This window comes from Aquarana catesbeiana, linkage group LG11 (genome assembly GCF_042186555.1).
Source record: "Aquarana catesbeiana isolate 2022-GZ linkage group LG11, ASM4218655v1, whole genome shotgun sequence".
NCBI classification, from domain to species: domain Eukaryota; kingdom Metazoa; phylum Chordata; class Amphibia; order Anura; family Ranidae; genus Aquarana; species Aquarana catesbeiana.
Window position 1 is genome coordinate 106,534,022 of NC_133334.1, and position 22,223 is coordinate 106,556,244.

At 42.9% G+C, this 22,223-nt stretch overlaps 1 protein-coding gene across 6 annotated transcripts in view; it reads left to right on the top strand.

Annotated features, from left to right (window-relative positions):
* TSPAN4 (tetraspanin 4) overlaps nt 1–22,223 on the top strand; it is a 2,224,117-nt gene that overhangs the window by 2,033,265 nt on the left and 168,629 nt on the right. The window lies entirely within an intron of this gene.

Sequence of the window (22,223 nt, forward strand, 5' to 3'; positions counted from 1 at the left end):
ACTTAAATTTATACATCAGATCTAAACTTATCAGTAAATATTTAATTACTAGCAATTCAGCAACCTATATCCATGGAAAACTCAAAAGTAATGTGGGGTAGTAAATACCTAGAGCAAAATATTACAGTGCACACATGCAAAAAAAACATTTACCTCCAGCAGGGCTAGTTTAAAACACCTAGACAATTTCAAAAAAATATTATCAAAAAATATGGGGATTTAGTCACACCATATTACTATATGGTGCTAAGCCCACTTACTGCGACAAAGTACCCCATGATTAGTGGGTCCTACACTATCCATAGATTGGGAGATCCTGCTTCTCTGAACCATGAGAGCTACACTCTTCTATATGGGAGAACTTTGAGGTCTCCACCCATGACACAAGTGGACACTAATGAGAGGTACTTAATTGCGAGAGTGGGGTGCTCCTCACCCAAAAGGATTTGGTCAGAATCCATAAATAGACAATTTTGAAATTGTCTAGGTGTTTTAAACTAGCCCTGCTGAAGGTAAATGTCTTTTTTGCATGTGTGCGCTGTAATATTTTGCTTTGCTGTATGGTCTTATGGCTACACCAGCTTTAATGCATCTTTTAGGGTGTGCCCCCAAATATCTTGTTTGTATTTACCTAGACGCAAATCAGTCTTCCTTTCTTTTTACAATGTCTGTGCAACGGTTTTCCTGTGTATTTGCAGCCTGTGCACCTGTAATCCTGGACAGCCAACTGCAACAGTGGTGCCCAGGTCTGCTACAGATTTATTACTAAAGAGGAGACAGAATTTTACTTTAAACAGATGCATGATGCACTGGGTCAGGTTTTATTCTGTACCAGTGCTGTGTTACAGCAGCTGAGGGAGAACCATATGTCTCTTTGCTCCTGTTTAGCATTGGCTTGCTGTACATCAGAACTGATAAATGCTTCCCCTAGCATTTTGGATGATCGGGTTATAAAGAAATCTAGGAATGTATGTATGTATGCATGGCTAAACAATACATTGGATGAATATGAAGATATTTCATTGTGATATTAACCAAATATCAGCAATATGTTTTTGCGAACAACAACAAAAAATGCAGAGCAATAACTGAACAAAATAATGGTGTGGGCAACTACATAGCAACTGAGGTTTAATGTGGAGAAATCTAGGGTAATGCACTTGGGGGCTAAAAACATAAACACATACTACTCACTAGGGGGAGAACCTCTGGGGAATCAAGGATGGAGAAAGATCTAGGAGTCCTAGTAGATGACAGACTGTGCAATAGCAAGCGGCAGCTACCAAGGTCAGCAGGTTAGGCCACATCTGGAGTATTCCATCCAGTTCTGGTCACCAGTCCTCAGAAGGGATGTGCTGGAGTTGGAGAGAGTCCAAAGAATGGAAACAAAATTAATAAGGGGACTGGAAGACCTCAATTATATTCTTGCTGGAGAAGAGACGCTTGGGAGTGGACGTGATAGTGATTTATAAATACCTGAATGGTGATCCTAGCGTAGGAAAAAAACTATTCAGTCTCAGGGAGTGTAAGAGGACATGGGGCCACACAATGAGATTGGAGGAGAAGTGGTTTAACCTTAAACTGCGCAGGGGGGTTTTCACTGACAGGGCAATGAGGATGTGGAATTCTCTTCCACAATTGATGGTGTCAGTGGGGAGTATGGATATTTTTAAACCACTTGCTGACCGCCGCAAGCCGATGTACATCCAAAATTTGGCGGTGGATATCTTTGTTATGGCAGCAGCTAGCTGCCATAACCCTGGTATCCCCGTTTTCGGGCAGCGGTTGGCTTTCAGATGAAAGTTGTCTCTGCGGCGTATTCGCCGCTAGATCACTTTTATCGGTGGCGGGAGAGGACCCCCCCTCCTGCTGTGATCCGGTGCCCTCCACCGCTTACCGGAGCCGTCGGTAGCGGCGGAGGCGATCGCGTCTGTTCCCTATGTTGTGCCTGGAGACGAGTGAGGGGAAGATGGTGCCCACTTGTCTCCATGACACTGCAGGGCGGAAGCGACGTCAAAACTTCACTTCCGCCCATACGTCTTAAAGGCACATTTTTTTCAATGTCATTTTTTTAAATGACTTTTTTTTTTTTTTTTTTTTTTATTGCATTTTAATGTAAATGTGAGATCTGAGGTCTTTTTGACCCCAGATCTCATATTTAAGAGGTCCTGTCATGCTTTTTTCTATTACAAGGGATGTTTACATTCCTTGTAATAGGAATAAAAGTGAATATAAAATCTATAAAAATGTAGCGCATAAAAAATATGATATGTAATCGGCACAGACACCTCAAATCTGTAAACCAGGTGTAGTGGAATACCACAAAGAATGGGGTGGGGATGGGGTGAAGTCCATATAAATAAAACCAAAGAGAAGTGAAAGTCTCCAAATAAATGTGTACATAAAAAGTCTCTGGCAGTGGGAATGTTCCCAATGTGGACAGAAGACTGAGTTGGTCAACACACGAATACGGCTTCAACCTGCAACAGCATCAAATCAAAGAATGGTAGGCATGAACTCTTACCGGATGCTGTGGACTCCCCTGTCATATGACATGGAGTCATGTAGGCATTTCGCCACTCAGGGCATGTAAACCGATATCCAAACCGTCAGGGCTCGCAGATGTCAATTCCCCAAATCGGAGTCGTCAGATGGATCTTCGCAATGGGTGTAAAAGAAATTCTGCCGACTGGAATATGCATCAATGCCCCAGTAGAAGACCTATGGGTCGAAACATGTCGGGCTTCCTTACCTTCTCTCAAGTTGCCCTTGACTTTTTACAGTGATCACTTTGTTTTTACGTATCTGGTTTTATTTCAATAAAAGATACCACCTTTTTTATCTGCACCATGGGGAAGCTCTTCTTTTCTTTTTACATAATACCGGGAGAGAAGTAAATACCCCATCTCCGTTACCTAATGCATATTCCAGTCGGCAGATTTTAATTTACACCCATTGCGAAGATCCGTCTGACGACTCCACGAGGATTTGGGGAATTGACATCTGCGAGCCCTGACGGTCTGGATATCGGTTTACATGCCCTGAGTGGCGAAATGCCTACATGACTCCATGTCATATGACAGGGGAGTCCACAGGATCCGGTAAGAGTTCATGCCTACCATTTTTTGATTTGATGCTGTTGCAGGTTGAAGCCGTATCCGTGTGTTGACCAACTCAGTCTTCTGTCCACATTGGGAACATTCCCACTGCCAGTGACTTTTTATGTACACATTTATTTGGAGACTTTCACTTCTCTTTGGTTTTATTTATATAGATTTCACCCCATCCCCACCCAATTCTTTGTGGTATTCCACTACACCTGGTTTACAGATTTGTTGGGTGTCAATTTACTCAGCGTAACATTATATTTCTTTTTTTTCCAAAAAAAGCACGCTTGTAAGACCGCTGCACAAATACGGTGTGAAAAAAAGTATTGCAATGACCGCCATTTTATTCTCTAGGGTGTTAGAAAAAATCAATACATAATGTTTGGGGGTTCTAAGTAATTTTCTAGCCAAAAAAACCTGTTTTAAACATGTAAACACCTAACTTCCAAAACGAGGCTAGTCCTTAAAGTGGTGTTCCGGCCAAAATTATACTTTTTAAATAAAAATACCCCTATAATACACAAGCTTAATATATTCTAGTAAAGTTAGTCTGTAAACTAAGGTCTGTTTTGTTAGTTTATAGCAGTAGTTTGTTATTTTATAAACTTACAGCAGGCCGTGGCCATCTTAAGTGTGGGCATCTGAAGCCAGACTGTATTTCTTCCTGGATCTCATCCTTGCAGATCTCGCACATGCTCAGTGCAGCACAAGCAGTGTAATAGGTTTCAGGTCAGGTTTCCATAGCAACGGCAGTGTCAGAGGAAGTTGCCGCCCCTTCCCAGAAGGCATTGCAAACAGGAAATGATGCGATGGGCCACGGCCAGGGAGGAGGAAGTGAAAAATGAATACAGCAGATATACAGTAGGTGCTGAGAAAAAAAAAAAAAAATATCCAATTTGTTTACAGAGCACAGTTTAGTGAGGGATGCTGAAGAGTTGTAAAAGTGGGTGGAACTCCACTTTAAGTGGTTAAGAGTCTCTTGAACGTGCATCTTAAAGAACACAACATACAGGGATTTGGGAAATTAATATAGACACTGACACACGTACACTCACAGGTTGAACTGGATGAACCTTCCTTACTATGTAACTATGTAATATAAATAGAATCAGGAAATTATTTCTTGCTCTATTTGCTCTATTCGTGGATTGAATGGGTCATGCAAGTGTTCTTAAGGCAATGTCATATGAGTAATTTTGTAACTACGATTTATTTGCACTGACATCCAAATTTTCAGGACAAGCTTTTGGGGTGGGGTGTTCTAAGCAGTACTGATACACAAAGTTAGCTGTGTATGTTTGTGTTTTTTTTCTCCCTCAGAGATTGTCTGCTAAAACTTTGTGTATTAGTGCTGCTTGGACCTCGAAGAAGATGAAACACCCTGAAAGCTTATATTGAAAGTTTGGATGTTTGTGTAAATTAAAAAAGTATCACAGACTGTACTCAATTGTAACCACAATTTTTAACATCTACATATATGCAACTTAATTTCAGCTTCTGAAAGTTCTTTGTCAGTAATTTTGGCAATCTGTAGCTTAAAGTGTTTGTTACCCCAACATTTCATATTCCTGATATGTGGCTGCTGTACTATGTACTTGCATAAAAAGGTATCCTGTTCTCTTTGTATTGTTTCCTTTGTGGGAAATCCCTGATGTTCCTGCCAGTCCTTTTGCTTTCCTATTAAAAACTGACCACACTAGGCAGGAGAACACAGCGTGGTGAGTTCTCTATGTTGGGAACTCAGTGTACTCTCCTCCTACTCTCCTCCTCCTCCTACTCTCCTCCAAAGATCAGACCCATCCTGACATGCCTCCACTGCACAGCCATTCACTGGGGAGCTCAGTGTGCTGTTGCTTCTCCTCACCCCAGCTCTTATGCAGCTGAGAACAGAGGGTATGTGATCACTTATAAAAAAGGGAAAAAAGGTATTCATAATGTTTTTTATTATATCTATACACAAATGTTTTGCCTTTCATTTCTATTTTAAACTGAATCAGTTGTTTTACAAGGTGATGGTTTACAATCACTTTAAAGGATAAGTTCACCTTTTTTTCCCAAATTCCAGCTCCCCTATGTACCAATATACCACTAATGTACCTCAGTTGCAGAAAAATAAAAGCTTTCTTTGATTTTTATAACAAGGCCTTACCTTAGCCCTTGCTGTATTTCTTAGAAAGCTACAGAGACTTCCTGGCATATAGATTTAGGATGGAGAAACTAGTAAGACACAGGGAGTGGTTTACCAATAACCAGCTGACCTTATTAGCACACACACACCCTTCACCCATCAACTATATTTGCACAGCATCCCTGGCATTCCCCCACACGTGAATTTGCCTGGCTTGCCAATGTAGGCTGCCAAAGCTGCTATGTTTGCTATATCCGCATGCTAAATTCTCTGGGGTCGCGGGTTGGACACCCCTGATGTAATGCAAGGGCCTGTCTGACTGGATACAGAGTGATTGGATAGATAGTGTCTCCTCCTATTTCATAGTGTTGGTCAATCTAAATGAGGTTGTACAGAGATTGCGCAATCAGATTGTATAGTGTATGGCCTCCTTTATACACCTAAAATTAACTAGTTGTGCTTTCAGTGCCATTAATTGTTAATGACACAACAAACACACATTTTGCCCTATGTGAATGGGGTCTGAAAGTGAAATTGGTTAGTTTACACAAGAACAATGGGGCTTCATTCACATCTGTGTGTTTCCAAATGCATGAAAAACCACACAGAAAATGCCTGCTTTGCTGTGTGTTTCAGAAACACTCTGAAAATGCACCAAAAAGCGTTGTAAAAACACATCACATTCTGCTCTAAAAAAGTTCTGGAGCTTCTTTGGGGCGATTGTTGAGCATAGCGAATGGGCTGCCTTATGCGTGATGACCGGAAAGGCTCCAAAAGGCCCCCACAAAAAAAAAAAAGTGAAGATGTGAACGGGGCCTGACAGCTGAGTGTCACCATCCACTCCCTCCTATGTACTTGTATAGATATGGCCATACACTATGCAATCTGACTGTGCAATCTCTGTACGATTTTCTTTAGCTTTACTAGAATTATGGAACAGGCGGACACACCTGAACAATCTATTCAATTTGTATCAAATAAGGCAGGCCTTTGCGCTACATAGCTGATGGGAGATCTAAAGGAGATTGTACAATCAGATTGTAATGTGTGTGGTCACCTTAAGGGTAGGAGTAGGTGGTGGTATAGTAATGAGGGAGGTGTGGTCTAAACTGGTAATACACGCCCTATCACACCCCATTTTTGTGATGCAAAAACACAGTGAATGATGGAAGCTGACCTACAGGAAGTGATGCAAACAGAACTCAGACAGAAACGTGAAATTCCAAACCTTTTTTGGATAAGGTAAGTGAGAAATAAGAAAAGTGGGATTGCTGGGCCAGAAATTATATTACAAAAAGATACTATTTATTATGAAAAGTGAAGGTGAACTTAGCCTTTAAAAACTAAGCAAGTGACATTTCAGTGTTTGGAGTTAGATATAGAATCACTATGAGCTTTAGTATCTGCTCATCTTCTCCATTGCAACTGCTAGTGGCCATGCCAGTGAATTATAGCTACCTTGATGAACATTGTAGTCCATTACAACAATTGTGATGGAACCGCTTGGGCACCCTGACTAGATGCTTCCTTCCACCAACCAGCGATTCCTCCCTCCAAACCATTCCGAGCAGATCGAGAGCTTATCCTTTTTACCCCAAACATTGTACACAGACAAGATGTGAGCTAAACTCAGAAGGAATGACCCTTTATTGAAACTCAGACACATACTTTATACCCTACAGGAGGATATCCCCTCTTGATCATATTAACCTAACAATACAAACTGTAAGCAAGAATATAATTAACATAACTAAGGAAGAGACAACATATGCTATAAACATGAAGTTAATTAAACAACTAGCCACCAGGGTGACTCAGTACCCACCCAGACTATTCAGCGCCAAGCCCCTCACCCTGGATACAAAGTGCAATACACATTATCATAAGCATAAACATCCCACAGTGATTTCCTAGCAGACAGACAATATAATAAGTGGGTTCACTAGCGCAATAAACACATAATCAACAGTGATCTCTCCCCACCTCAGACTAGTAGGCAACATACTATAGCAGTAGACCTGCTTACAATAAACAAATTATGGCAGGGGACCACAGTGGTTTGAGTGGATTACATTAACATCTACAGTCATTGCTGGTTTGAGGCATTGAGGCCCCAAATATGGATATGGAACCTCCAGTTCCAAGAGTCTGTGTGTTTTGGGGAGACATAAACTTGAATCAGAAACAAGGCCATCCACGGATCCCCCAGGCCTACACCTCCCAAAGAGTAGTGTTCCCTTAAATGCCAGGGCCCATAGTCAGTGGGTAAGAGGCTTGCACCTAGTCCTCTCCAAAAGCCCCTGTGCTGGTTAGGATTGTCACAACAATAATTGGTGTCCAGCTACAAGTTGCCAGAAAAAATAAGTAGATAGTTTTGAAGCAGCTTCAAATCTCTACCACACAGTTGCTGATGTTACATGGCCCCAAAATGTAATATTCTGCTCTTAGATCCCTTTCACATGGCCAAATCAGCCTTGGTGCAACAAGTATCTTGCAGAAAACTGTGACTGGGATCCCAAGTGTGCATGGACAGCTGAGGCCAGGAAGCCTGTACAAAAGCAATGAAAAACTGACAGTGGCAGTAGCTGCTCCCTGGTGTTCACATCTAATTGTATATGAAGCAGTTAGGAACAGGTGACAATCTATGGACAAAAGTAGCTCACCACCACACCTGCAACCACCTGTCCTCGCCACCACTATGCCTGCACCACCTCCTCGCCAGCACCCCTTGTCAGCCACTATGCTTGAACTCTCTGTACAAATCTGCCCACCTCCTCGCCACCACTGTACCAGCACCCCTTGTCAGCCACTATGCTTGAACTCTCCGTACAAATCTGCCCACCTCCTCGCCACCACTGTACCAGCACCCCTTGTCAGCCACTAAGCTTGAACTCTCTGTACTAACCTGCACCACCTCCTCGTCACCACTGTACCAGCACCCCTTGTCAGCCACTATGCTTGAACTCTCCGTACAAATCTGCCCACCTCCTCGCCACCACTGTACCAGCACCCCTTGTCAGCCACTATGCTTGAACTCTCTGTACTAACCTGCACCACCTCCTCGCTACCACTGTACCAGCATCCCTTGTCAGCCACTATGCTTGAACTCTCCTTACTAACCTGCACCACCTCCTCGCCACCACTGTACCAGCACCCCTTGTCAGCCACTATGCTTGAACTCTCTGTACTAACCTGCACCACCTCCTCGCTACCACTGTACCAGCATCCCTTGTCAGCCACTATGCTTGAACTCTCTGTACTAACCTGCACCACCTCCTCGCTACCACTGTACCAGCATCCCTTGTCAGCCACTATGCTTGAACTCTCCTTACTAACCTGCACCACCTCCTCGCCACCACTGTACCAGCACCCCTTGTCAGCCACTATGCTTGAACTCTCTGTACTAACCTGCACCACCTCCTCGCTACCACTGTACCAGCATCCCTTGTCAGCCACTATGCTTGAACTCTCCTTACTAACCTGCACCACCTCCTCGCCACCACTGTACCAGCACCCCTTGTCAGCCACTATGCTTGAACTCTCCGTACAAATCTGCCCACCTCCTCGCCACCACTGTACCAGCACCCCTTGTCAGCCACTATGCTTGAACTCTCCTTACTAACCTGCACCACCTCCTCACCACCACTGTACCAGCACCCCTTCTCAGCCACTATGCTTGAACTAACCTGCACCACCTCCTCACCACCACTGTACCAGCACCCCTTGTCAGCCACTATGCTTGAACTCTCCGTACAAATCTGCCCACCTCCTCGCCACCACTGTACCAGCACCCCTTGTCAGTCACTATGCTTGAACAAGCATACCTGAAACCTCTCCTCACCTGTGCATCTCATGATGACCCCCATCCTTTACCTCTGCTTTCAACACCTCATCCCACATGTCCCATCTCACCCACCCCTATAACAACGCCCATCTCTGTGCTTGCTGCCACTGAACCATACATGCCACAGCACTCACAACCACTGTATCAATGCACAGCTACAGTAACACACCTTCCTGTATTCAGCCCGTTCATAGAATGGGCACAGTTTTGCTAGTAAATTATTAGAATAAAAAAAGTCCATCTGTATGTGTAACTGTTCAGTTAAATTTCCCGAGAAATGTCATAACATCATCTGTAGTAACAATGTCTTGCCACAATCTATTAGTCAGCAATTAAAAAAATATTGTGTTTGGCTAATTAAGCTGCTCTGTCAGAAATGAAGCAATGAGTCTTTAGCACAAAAAAAATCTTGTTTATATGGAAATTTAGTGCTATAAAAAGTTACATTAAAAAGCTGTTGTCCTGAATCACCCAAAGTTTTCACATTGAGTTTTGCCAGCATTCAAAGAAGAAAGGTTAACAGTGATCTAACAGAGGCTGCCAGCTGTGTGACATTCAATCCTCTCAGCACTAACACCAACCTCGCTGAGCAACTGCAGCATGAAATATTACAGAAGAGGAGTCAGGAGCAGAGGGAAGAACAGGAAATAAAAACACACTTTACAGCTCACCCAGGAGGGTTTGAGAGGGAACTAAAATTGGTTTTACTATCTCAATATACACCGCAGAGGTACAGAACTGCAGACATGTGTGGTTATTTAGTGATACATTCAAGGAAGAGGATACATATTTTTATGATTATCTGCAGCACTTCTTTCAATCACATATATGCAGCTCTTCAATAAATTTCACAAGTAATCCACATGGGATAACAATCAATATAGAACACTTTTAATGTTATTTTGTGTATGTATTTACTTATTACAGATTTAATAAAATATATAGCCATTGCCTGAGGCACAAGAATGACATTGAAGATAAAAGACAGAAGTGGTCTGTCACCAAAATGGTTCACGTTTCTGCTTTAAGTTACAGCTGAAATCCAGGAAATAGCCAAATATGGCTGAGACACACACTGTATTTACCAAAAGATTTTTTGATTATGTTAAGTCATGCGTGTGATCCAGATATGGCTGGATTATTTTTATTTTTTATTTTACAAATCCCTCTCCTGCTCTCCCTTATCATCACAAATCACTGAGGTTGCCCACGTTTTCTGTGCCTTCATGATACAAAGAATTGGACTGGTCTGGTTCATAGAAAATGATGGACAACCCAAAGCAGGTCTGCCCATTTATCCACAACTGAAGAAAGACATCTTTATTTAGAAATCGTTAAAATCCAAAAACAGCCACCTCACAGCTCATAGCTACGAGTAAGCATCTATTGATGTGAAATGCGTTAGCTACTGCTATACACTGTTCCTGTGAGGTGGCTGTTTTTGGATTTTAGCAATTTATAAATAAAGATGTCTTTCTTCAGAGTGTGGCAGTCCAGGATTTCTTCATTTCCATAGACTTGAGCAAAGCCTGCACCTGAAATCAATCCTAGAGGGTGGTAGCACTCAGACGAGGTCCGGAGGCTTGGTGATCGGCATATCCTTCCTATTCGCATTGATCCACAACATCAGGATGCAGTGAATGTTAGGCCCCTTTCACATGATGCGGATCCATCCGAGTGAAATCCACCTGCTCAGCGGGGGATCTCTCCGCTCATTCCCGCTGAGCAGGCGGATGACAGGTCTGTGTCCCCTCCATTATGCAGACACAGCCCGCTCTCCTCTATGGGGCGGTCGGATGGAAACTTCATGTCCGTTTTCATCCGATTGTCATCTGATCCACTGGACGGGTGGCAAACGTATCGCCATACGTCTGTTTTCAGAGGATTGTGTCGGACCGGATTCCCGGCGGGTGTCAGCAGACAATAGTGCGCTGACATCCGCCGCCCCATAGAAGAGAATGGGTGGTCTGATCAGGTCTGTCTAAAAAACTGACAGGCGGATCTGATCGGTCCTATCATGTGAAAGGGGCCTAACTGGCTTACAACATTGTTTTTGTTAGCACTAGGTACACACAGGCCAAAAAACTGTCAGAAAACAGCTGTCACAGCACAAATAGCACAGCGGGGAGATCGCTATACCAACATCGCATAGTTATTACAGTGACCTCCTCAGTTTTTTTTAGTTTTTTTTCATTCAGCCCGCTGGGTTGAACAAAAAGAAACAACCTGTGTGTACCAGCATTTAGATTGCACAATCCATACGTACACTACCCTGTTTACCTGTGGCTGTCTAATTTTTCTTTTCTTTTATTATTTCTAACCTTCAAAAGCTAACTTCACCCATAGCATATGTTACACTTAGCACTTTTTACATCTTACACTCCTATTTAGGGTGTAACATGTTTCTAAGCACCTCCTGAGCCCCCCCAACCTCACTGTCCATGGCCCACCGCTTTTCATTCATTTGATTTCAGTTTCTTCAATCATGGAGGCTCAGCATCACATGTGGGTGTCACCTAGGACGGTCTGGGTGCAAATGTAGTATATCAGGAACTCTCACTCCTCCAGACTGATATGCAACCATCAAAGGCAACCCAAAATGTCATTAACATCTTAATGAAGCATTCAAAAAATGGAAAAAAAAATGTAATATATTGCAGCAGACTACCAGAGCTTAGCTATGGCTACTTTTGTAGAAGAACATTTTTAGTATGTACATAAAATACTAGTTGATCTTGTCATAAATGTCCTTGGCATTTTATCTGAGATAAACTGAAAAAAAAGCAATGTTATTTTTTTTGTGTCAACTACAGCTTAAAGGGGTGTTAAGTCCAAAACCAAAAATGTAATATATTGCAGCTTACCAACCATACAATTATTTACCTATCATTCATTTTCTGCTGTTAGGCTTTTTTTCCCTCTATTTTTACATGGAGATCTGGCCAGTAGCACACTCCATGTATTAGGGCTCTTTCACACGGGGCGGATCAGTGATGATCTGCCCTGTGAACACCCGCTTGCTCACGTGGGATCGCTCCACCGATCCCCGCTGAGCAGAAAGATGACAGGTCCATCGCTGCACACTGTGCAGAGACGGACCTGTCAGAGCACCGCTCTCCCCTATGGGGGATCGGATGATGACGGACTGTAGTGTCAGTCATCATCCGATCCGATCCGAAAACGGAAAAGTAGGGTTTTCCTCCGTTACACTTTTCTGACATCCGACGCTCCATAGGGATGAATGTATGTCCGTTTTTCATCCGAAAATGGAAGGATGAAAATCGGACATACGGACTCCCCGTGTGAAAGAGCCCTTAGAGTGCCTACATGCTGGATGAAGAAACAGAGATGCCTTTGGACAGCAGCATGGTCAGTCTTGGGGGAGGGGAGTGTTAAATGTACTGGCAGATTTAAATACATTAACAAATTGAAGCCAGACTCCAGCTAACACTTTATAAGCAGTAACAGCGACAGATTTGTTTCTTTTTTACATAAATAAATAAAAGCTGATCATAATAAGCGCCCCTGTCAGTGTTAAATGGTTTGCCTTAACCTCTAACTAGCTTGGTCTGTTGAACAACAACAGATTTACTGGCTGGATTACCAGCTGAAAATAAAAGAAAGAAAGCTTAAAAAAGGCAAACATCTAAGAATTGGTAAGATAATTAAAAATAAGTATAATACATGTTTTGCCTTTGGGTTTATAACCACTTTAAAGGATAAGTTCACTTTTAAAAAAAAATGCAATAAATGCACATCTTTTTGCAGGTAAATGTGCATTTTTCTAAATTTTTTTTATCGGGAGCCTGGAAAGCATTGCACCCACAATCAGCAGATCGTGGGTGCAATGCAGAGCTCTTGCAGACTCTGTGTGTAAGCTGTTTGGCTGTACATCATATGGCCAGGCAGTTACACACTAACAGGAAGCATCAATAAACTACCACAGTGCTCAACAGTGCAATTTAATTGAAAACTACAAGCCAACAGCCTCAAAGTTTGCCAGACCCTGTAGTATTCTATTCACAGAACTCTGTGAATGAATGGCGGGGCCGCATGGCCACGTTCTTTACAAAGTGTGACAGAGAGAGGGGGGAGAAGTGGGGAGTCATGGGGGGGGGGGGGGGGGTGCAGGGGTCGGTGGATTTGTAACATGTTATATATATATATATTACAAAATGTGAACTTATCCTTTATGTGGCCTTTTCTAGAGATTCAGGCCTGCTTTGAACAAAGAAGTAGTCTTTGCTGCTAGGGCAGGTTTCAATCACTAGAAATGTTGTTGTCTGAAGGGGGAGAGGTCTAGAGCTGCCTCTGGATATTGCTCTTGGGGAAAGCAGGGAACTCCTATAAAAGAATGCAAGAAGTGTGTTCCTGATTTACAGTATTTTACAAATCCCCAGACTTCACTGATGAGTTGAGTAGAAGAGGGAGAAGGGAGCACAATGCTCATTTTTCCTATATATTAAAACTCTCTAATTGTATAAGTGTAATTTCTGGAGAGGAAAAATAGAGAACAAGTATTTAAGAAAATATATCCTACTGCTTTCCTACCCACCATAATCATGTATAGAAATTCCCACCTGCTTACTTTCCAGGACAGGCAGGAATTCACTGGAAAAATAAATTAGATTTATTGCTGGTTGCACTTATGTGTAAAGCATAGGTCAATACAGCTACAACATTTTTAGAATAAAAAAGTGGGCAGTTTGATGGCTTTGCTTTATGGCATGTTTAATAAAGAAGAGCTTTTCTGAGAGAAATGTAGGGATTTACATTCCTGACCTCCATCTGAAAATGCTTCATGACCTCCTGTTATGCTGACCCTGTGGCTTCACTTCTTTCCGAGTCGCTGACATGCAACATCCTGCAACGTCTCACAGATTTAGAAAGTTAGATCAAAGTCTGCCAATTTAGATAATAAAAGCATGTCAGAATATTTACTGCTAAACCAGCTGCTGACAAGACTTGAGCATGTAATCCCATTGGCAGAAATACCATTAAAGTGGCGTGCATCTGTATTCAGACCCCTTTACTCTGATACCCCTAACTGCAATCTAGTGGGGCCAATTGCCTTCAGAAGTCACCTAATTAGTAAATAGAGTACACCTGTGTGTAATTTAATCTCAGTATAAGTACAGCTGTTCTGTGAAGCCCTCAGAGGTTTGTTAGAGAACCTTAGTGGACAAACAGCATCATGAAGGCCAAAGAAACACACCAGACAAGTCAGGGATAAAGTTGTGGTAAAGTTTAAAGCAGGGTTAAGTTACTTTGAACACATGGAGCACTGTTCAATCCATCATCCGAAAATGGAAAGAGTATGGTACAGCTACAAACCTATCAAGACATGGCCATCCACCTAAGCTGACAGGCCGGGCAAGGAGGCAATTAATCAGAGAAGCAGCCAAGAGGCCCATGGTAACTCTTGAGGAGCTGCAGAGATCCACAGCTCAGGTGGGAGAATCTGTCCACAGGACAACTATTAATTGTGCACTCCACAAATCTGGCCTTTATGGAAGAGTGGCAAGAAGAAAGTCATTGGTGAAAGAAAGCCATAAGAAGTCCCATTTGCAGTTTGCAGGAAGCCATGTGGGGGACACAGCAAACATGTGGAAGAAGGTGCTCTGGTCAGATGAGACCAAAATTGAACTTTTTGGCCTAAAAGCAAAACGCTATGTGTGGCAGAAAACTAACAATGCACAACTACCTGAACACACCGTCCCCACTGTGAAACATGGTGGTGGCTGCATCATGTTGTGGGGATGCTTTTCTTCAGCAGGGACAGGGAAGCTGGTCAGAGTTGATGGGAAAATGGATGGAGCCACATACAGGGCAGTCTTAGAAGAAAACCTCTTAGAGTCTACAAAAGACTTGAGACGGGGTGGAGGTTCAATTTCCAGCAGGACAATGATCCTAAACATACAGCCAGAGCTACAATGGAATGGTTTCGATCAAAGCATATTCATGTGTTAGAATGGCCCAGTCAAAGTCCAGACCTAAATCCAATTGAGAATCTGTGGCAAGACTTGAAAATTGCTGTTCACAGACGGTCTTCATCCAGTCTGGCAGAGCTTGAGCTATTTTGCAAAGAAAAATGGGGAAAAATGTCACCCTCTAGAAGTGCAAAGCTGGTAGAGACATCCACAAAAAGACGTGTAGCTGTAATTGCAGCGAAAGGTGATTCTACAAAGTAATGTCTCAGGGGGGCTAAATACAAATGCACGCCACACATTTCAGATATTTGTAAAAAAAAATTCAAAACCTTTTACAATTTTCCTTCCACTTCACAATTATGTGCCACTTTTGTGTTGGCCTATCACATAAAATCTCAATAAAATACATTTACGTTTTTGGTTGTAACATGACAAAATGTGGAAAATGTCAAGGGGTATGAATACTTTTTCAAGGCACTGTGTATGTAGTAAAGCTTGCTAGTGTTATACTCACTGTGGAACCTAAGGTGTTAATCCTTTGCATTGTGTAAAAACGCTGTTTGATCCTGTCTTCTCTGATCCTCCCCTTCCGCAGCCCCCAAACCATCTCCTGATAGAACAGAGCCTTGGGGGCAAGCTGCACATGCTCAGTTTGGTGTGTATTGCTAAAGAGTTTTTTTTCTTGGGAGAGTGCATGTGATCAGCACAGGGCCAATCGGCACTGTCCAGAGGGTCAGGGGTAATGCAGCCTCATAGGGCAATTAGAGGAGAATGAAAACTCCTCCTACAAGCTTTAACCAGACACTGATCGAAGTCACAAGACTGTTATATACTGGATGGGGCGGTTCTGGACCCTGAAATATATTGGCTACTCTTTGGACGTTTTAACAGTTGTGTGGGCTTCAATTTCTATTTTTGAAACTGACCAAAGGTTTGCAAATGCTTTGTTAATGTTTGCTGTATACACTGCTATTATAGAAGCTGAAATCCATGTGTACAAGGTGTAAAGACAACATGTCAAAAAAAATATGTGAGCTTCCCTTGGATACTTTTTTCTGAGAATGATATTTTCCTGGCTGTCATACTGATCCTTTAGCTTCTGTACATGTAGAGTCGTTGACCTGGAACACGTTTGCATCAACTAAGGTTAGAGCTCTGCCTATTTGTTTCAAGTAAAGCCTCATACACACAATCAGATTTTCGGACGCCTGTTCATCTGTTTTTTGTTGCATGCTAGTCTCATGTCAAAAGTGAAGAGGTTACTCACCATACGAAAATTCTCGTATGAGAGAATACAACTTCAGAAGTGAAATAATGTGTTGAATAGTTTTGTATGTATTATTTTGTTTCTGAGCATGCGTAGTCTTGCTCTTACGATTTATTTTGTACGAAACCTGTACTAATTATATGAAAATTGGACGTTGTGTCACATCCGACAAAAATTTTATAGTCTGCCGACACAGGTCTTACTTCAATCTCAGGCTGCAAGTTCCATATCTCAGTTCCTCTATGGCACATATATCAGACTTCCTTTGGAGTGTCGGCTATTGGTCAGATATGACCCAAATAAAGGCTTTGGTTGGGCCATTAACCCCTTCCACATTTGATCCAGTTTGAAAGTGATTGTTAAAAATTTAGCTGGGACATTTTGTTACTGTGTATCTCATAATTACTTCATTAATATTTAAGATTGCTGTAAAGACTTTTTATTCTTTAATAAAATCTTTTTGGAAAAAAAAAAAATGTATAGTCTGCACATCCAGCTTTTGTCAGATGAAAAACGGTAATCGGCTGTTGAAAGCACCGTACTAAAGATCCATAAATCTGCAGATCTTTCGTCGGACGAAATTGTACTTCCGATTTTCGTATCTTGTGTGTGGCCCTTAAGTTACTTAAGAATGTTTGACTACAGAGGATCTTTCACAATTACCAGGCAGTCAGCATTTGGCAATGAAAGCAGTGGCGTCTCCAGCTTTCATATTTAGGGGGGGCAGATGGGGGGACAGGGACAAAAGTAGGGGGGCCAACTCTTGCTGTCCTGCCCCTGCTATTGACAGCACTGGTCTGGTGTCTGTCTCCTTGGCAGCGGCGGCAGTCTATTAGGACCTAGTGCTGGTGACATTATGGGTACATGCAGGGGAAGGCTGACACTATTGGTTGTAGAGAGCTGAGCCCCCAGCTGGTCACCTAGCAGCAGTAATGCTGTATAACCTTCTCTGTTGATATGCTGATCGGTCTGTGATCCAGGTGATGTTCCCAGTCAGATGTAATAAATATATATGTATAAGCAACCGTATGTTCAGCCGCCATGTGGGCTCCATGCCTGTGTAGGGTGTGGGCTTTGATCAATAAATTCACTATCATATTTAACACTAGGATTTGACTAGGAGCATCACCTGGATTGCATCCTGATCAGCATATCGGAGAAGGCTCCATTGCTGATAAGCAACCTGCAGGGAGCTCAACTGTCTACAACTATAAGAGATGGGCTCGGGTGTGTTTGAAATCCTACGTGCCCGATCCCGCCAGGAAGCCCACACTGATAATCACAGGCAGTCAGACATTTCCTGATCTGTGCAGCTGTGAACCCGGAAATGTCTCCCTGCCTGTGATTAGCGGTGTGCAGTGCTGGCTTCCTGGCGGGATCAGGCATGTGGGATTTCAAACACACAGGAGCCCATTTCTAACAACCAATTGTGCTGACCCTCCTATGCATGAGCCCATCAGCCCCATAAAGTAATCAGCACTGGGTCCTAATATGCTGCTGCCATTGAGACAGAGACCAGCGCTGTCAATAGTCGGGACAGGACGGCAACCCTGATAGTTCTGCCGCAGGTCCACACTGGGAGGATTCCCCCATCCACCTAGAATGTGTAGACGGGGGAATTGGAACATTTTTTTTTTTTTCATTCAACCTAACAGTTGAATGAAAAAAGTGATCAATGTATGGGCTGCCTGAGAGTTAAGATTAGCCATAGTTTAAATCTCAGCCGGTTCATCAGGAACTGGCTGAGATCAAGGCTGGGTTCACACTAGTGCAATGCGGGAACCCTGCGAATCCACATCGCACCCGAATCGCACGGCAGTTCACACTGCCATATGCAAACTGCTGGGGAGTGTCATACAACATTAATGACACCCCCATTTCAGCTCGCATATCACACTGCGAACTGACAGTACGGACATGAATCAGATTGCATAGGTGTGAACACCCATGCGTTCCAATTCTGGTGCGCACAAAAAAAGGGGTCCTGTGCGAGTTTAGTCTGAATGCGATGTGATTTCAGCCATACTATCTGTATGGCTGAAATTGCATTGTACGGACATCACATGCGATCTCGCACAGCACACCAGTGTGAACCGGCCCTTAAACCATTAATGAGCAGACTGAATGTACCAAGTTGATCGATCAAATTGGGTACAGCCAGCCTGCCAGATTCTCTTATGATTATCGCTAGTGGTTGCTAGTGATAATCACTGTTTGTGGGAGAATACAATTGTTCAGTGGAAGGGATTCCCCTGTCACCACTGACTGTGCTGATGGGGGGAATTACGCAAATTTCTTTCCTGCAATCTGTGGCTGCAGGAAAGAAATCTGTACTATCTAAGTTTGTGAAGGTCTTAAAAGAACACAAGGGGGAGGGAGACAGATGGGGGAGAGAAGCAAGGAAGATGGAGATAAGGACAGTTAATTTATTACAGTGTACTGGAGTGTGCACTCACCAGTCCAGGATCAGACAGGCATTATTCACACACACAGAGGAATCTGCCTTCTGCAGCTGCTGATTTTCATTTTCCCGCCCACACATCCCCTCTCTCCAGATACAGCTGCACACCGGGGATAGTGTGGGCGGGGCGGGAAGACACAGGAGGAGCAGAGGTGATAGGAGGAGAGCTTTATTCCTCTCTGATCTCCCGTCAGTGAGGGGGGGTGGATGTGTTCGCTGGGCTGTGTGTAAGAGTGTCATAGACACTCTTACAGAGCTGCAGTGACCAGTCTTAGAATTTATAGGGTGATTTCTCCTGTCCTACGGACGGGAGCAGTCAGTCTGCTTTTTAACTGTCACTGAGATACAGAAATGGGAGGCTTGCCCGCCCCTGTGCTGGTGGAGTCCTTCCTGAAGTCCCTCTCCTCCCTGCCAATGAGGTTGCAGCGGGAGGGAGCAGATCGCTGGCCATGGTTGTGCGAGCGGCTCTCGCATATTGCAGAGTGTCAGCAAGCAGAGGGAGGGGGAGAAATCCTCCGCAGGAGCTGACAGGATGCTCTGCCTTTCAGGAGAGCTTATGTCCACTCGCGGTGACCCAAGCAAGATGCGGGACACCCAATACATTTAAGAAACAAAAGGTGTTTCAATTGGGGGGGCACATGGTGGGGCACAGCACAATGTTGGGGGGTCAGGGCCCCCTCTGGCCCCCCCCCCTTAGTGACGCCATTGAATGAAAGCCTACACAATGTGGTTTCCTTTTAAAGAGCATTAGATGCTCTCTAAATGACACATACATCTAAGTTATAAGTCAATTTCTAGGAAAACTATGAATACCATTTACAGATATATGTGTAAAGGCAACAGGAAATGAATATATCTGATTCAAGGATAAGATATTTTTCTGCAAAAAGCTGACTTGATTAACAATCCCTTTGAAGGACACTGTAAACACACTCTAGTAAACCTCCTGTAGACTAAAATATCTGTTAAAAAAAAGAATAACAAGCTGCATTTAGTGCATAGCAGAAGCAAATACAACGCCAAATGTCTCGAAAGGGGAACCAAATGTGACTAGACATATTTGTGAATAATAATAGCATCTATTTTATATGAAGGTAACATTTTTTTAGCATGAAATTACCTTTTATATACCGTATCTCATTTTTGATATTTCACCCATTTTATGTTATCCATGTTGTAAAAGAAGACTACAGGAAGTAAGATGAAGCTTTAGTTTCCCCCCTAAGATCTCTTTCACACAGGCAGCCAATGGTTAAGCTGCAGTGTTACCACCCTCTAACCTCCCACATAAATTCTAATATATAGTCAGAGGGGCTGAATACATGCTGTGGCTGTAGGTTTGCCACCTGTCCAGGATTCACCCAGACAGGTTTTGAATTATGTTCAGTCCGTCTGAAACCCGGACACATTTTTCAGACCAAGCTGTAGCTCTCCAAGTAACTGAGATGGCCCCACACAAATCTGTTGCAGTCTGGAAGCTGCAGGTGGCAGGTTCGGCATCACTGGGAGGCTGGGCATTGATACCAGCAAGAGTATTTTTGCCACACCAATTGTTTGCCACCGTGCGCTATGCATGCCGCATTACTACTTTCCTTGGGGCACCCAAAGGTGACCCAGGTCTTTTATAATCCTATAGTGTATACTACGTAAAAAAATTGGCATCTAACAAATCCTAATTTTATTCTGCTAAATAATATGCTGGTTTTCGGAATGTGAAAGCTTGTTGTATGGAAATATAGATGTACCCTGTATATTTGGTATTAAAGTATTGTAAAAAACATATCCAAGCATGTTCAATATCCCTGATGCACTGTCCCTGTTTGATTCTTTTAATGGTAGCTCCATCATCTTCTATTAAACAGGGCCTCATCAAAGACATATGCTCTGTCTTGTTGGTTGCTGCCAGCTCCAAAATTCAACTGAACTACAGGCAAAAATGGAGAAAAGATTTAGACACCTTAGATGAAGACCAATGGGCCTTAGAAACAAAAACTGAAGTATCTCTAAAAGCTAACCCAACCATTTATTTGACACAGAGTGTACTATACACCGCAAAACTTGTTTTCCTGGGGACGAAGTACATCACCTACTTGTCCCAAGTGTTCCCGGGACACTAGTACCTTGTTACGCATGTTATGGAGGTGCCCCAAATTATTGTGTTACTGGTCTACCACATTTCAAACTCTTATGCCCTGTACACACGGTCGGACATTGATCAGACATTCCGACAACAAAATCCATGGATTTTTTCCAACGGATGTTGGCTCAAACTTGTCTTGCATACACACGGTCACACAAAGTTGTCGAAAAATCCGATCGTTCTGAACGTGGTGACGTAAAACACGTACGTCGGGACTATAAACGGGGCAGTGGCCAATAGCTTTCATCTCCTAATTTATTCTGAGCATGCGTGGCACTTTGTACATCGGATTTGTGTACACACGATCGGAATTTCCGACAACGGATTTTGTTGTCGGAAAATTTTATAGCAAGCTCTCAAACTTTGTGTGTCGGAAATTCCTATGGAAAATGTGTGATGGAGCCCACACACGGTCGGAATTTCCGACAACAAGGTCCTATCACACATTTTCCATCGGAAAATCCTATCGTGTGTGTACGGGGCATAACAGATCTGTGCTTCATTCAAATAACTCCTGACCCTAAAATGGCTCCCCAGGCATTATTCCTGATGATTGGTCATACCTTACATATAGAATTTTAATAGCCAGCTAGTTATTTTTTGCCCTCAAATAATAATAATATAAAGCTCGCTATCTGGCCTCTTCCACTCTTGCCTCACTCAACTGATCCGATTGATAATGTTGTTGCTCTATGATAATCATCATGGTCTTGTGCTTTCTAAAATTTAAGATTTGCATGCTGTGAGATTTATTAGTCTAACATCCTGAGTAGGGATGAGCCGAACACCCCCCTGTTCGGTTCGCACCAGAACATGCGAACAGGAAAAAAGTTCGTTCGAACATGCGAACACCGTTAAAGTCTATGGGACACGAACATGAATAATCAAAAGTGCTAATTTTCAAGGCTTATATGCAAGTTATTGTCATAAAAAGTGTTTGGGGACCTGGGTCCTGCCCCAGGGGACATGGATCAATGCAAAAAAAAGTTTTAAAAACGGCCGTTTTTTCAGGAGCAGTGATTTTAATAATGCTTAAAGTCAAACAATAAAAGTGTAATATCCCTTTAAATTTCGTACCTGGGGGGTGTCTATAGTGTGCCTGTAAAGGGGCGCATGTTTCCTGTGTTTAGAACAGTCTGACAGCAAAATGACATTTTGAAGGAAAAAACTCATTTAAAACTACCCGCGGCTATTGCATTGCCGACAATACACATAGAAGTTCATTGATAAAAACGGCATGGGAATTCCCCAAAGGGGAACCCCGAACCAAAATTAAAAAAAAAAAAATGACGTGGGGGTCCCCCTAAATTCCATACCAGGCCCTTCAGGTCTGGTATGGATATTAA